This window comes from Triticum dicoccoides, chromosome 4B, assembly GCF_002162155.2.
Source record: "Triticum dicoccoides isolate Atlit2015 ecotype Zavitan chromosome 4B, WEW_v2.0, whole genome shotgun sequence".
In the NCBI taxonomy this organism is placed as follows: Eukaryota; Viridiplantae; Streptophyta; class Magnoliopsida; order Poales; family Poaceae; genus Triticum; species Triticum dicoccoides.
In genome coordinates this window covers 331,945,491-331,946,911 of record NC_041387.1, presented here as the reverse complement: position 1 = coordinate 331,946,911, position 1,421 = coordinate 331,945,491, and positions in this window count along the sequence as shown.

Sequence of the window (1,421 nt, the reverse complement as noted above, 5' to 3'; positions counted from 1 at the left end):
CGAACTGGGGCGTCAGCATCATCACGGGGTCTACCGAAGAGAAGAGGGGGGAGAAACAGTAAATACATAGCAAGCAAGTGCATAACAGGATAACAGGCAGAGCTAGACGTGTTCTAACGCGGTAGGAGGTGATACCGGTGAAGGGGGGAAGCATCCGGGGAGTATTCCCGGGGTTCCGTGTTTTCGGGCATAGGAGCCGGAGGGGGGGAAAGTTGCGAGTTCGATAGGTTAGGGGGGTGTGGCGGACGAACGGGTTGCGTATCCGGAATCGTCTCGTCGTTCTGAGCAACTTTCATGTTGAAAATATTTTAATCCGAGTTACGGATTAAAAGATATGATTTTCTACAGATTTTATTAATTTCTGGAATTTATTTAATTATTTAATTAATTCGGAAAATGGATTTATGACGTCAGCATGACATCATGCTGACATCAGCAGTCAACAGGGGTTGACTGGGTCAAACTGACTCGTGGGTCCAATGGGACCCACCTGTCATACTCTATTTAGGTTAATTACAGATTAAATAATTTAATTACTATTTAATTAACCTAACTAGTTAATTAAATTAATTAAACCGGATTAATTAACTTAATTAATTCATTAGATTATTAATTAATTATTAATTAATTTTATTAAATAATTTTTTATTATTTTTATTTTTAATTCCTTTTTTTATTAAAACGTCCTGGGGCGTGGGCCCCGTTGGCAGTGGCCCAGAGGGCCATACTGGGTCGGGCGTTACGGGCGCTGGTGCCCAGCCCGACTGGGCATACGCCCAGATCGACAGGGGGGGCGCCGGCCACAAGTGCAGCGAATCCAGCCGCCGAAGGCGGTAGTGGCAAGGCCACGGCGGGGTTGTGCCGGGGCGCGGGGCAGGAGCCAGTTGCGGAGGTGGGCGCTGGGAGCGGTGGTCGGGCAGGGCGAGTAACGGGGAGGTTCGATGGCGCGCTCGCGGACGACACAGCCACAGCTCGAGGAGCTAGCACCCCGACGAAGTGCTCTGACGAAGTGCGGGCTCCGACGAAGTGCGGGCTCGGTCAGAGGTGAGGGGGACGGGCGCACACGCACTTTGGCGCGGCCAGGCGCAGCCAGGAGCAGGGGGGAGAAGGAGAGGGGGGGTCGTTGCTCACCCCCTTTGCAGGGGATCTGGGCGGCGAGGCTCGTTGGAGCCGTTGAGGAAGACGGCGACGAGTAGGCGACGGAGAGGACGACGGGAAGGAAGTCCGGCGATGGCGTCCGACGAGGTCCAAGCGGGGCGGCGGTGGCCGCGGCGTCTGCAGCCTTCGGGCACGATCTTGAGCAAGGGGAAGGGCGAGGGAGAGACGACAGGATGGCGCCGACGGGGTCCGACGAGCGCCTGGCGACGGGGGGACGGCGGGGTAAGTAGCGGGGCGCCGGCGCCGAGGTTGTTGCCCCGATC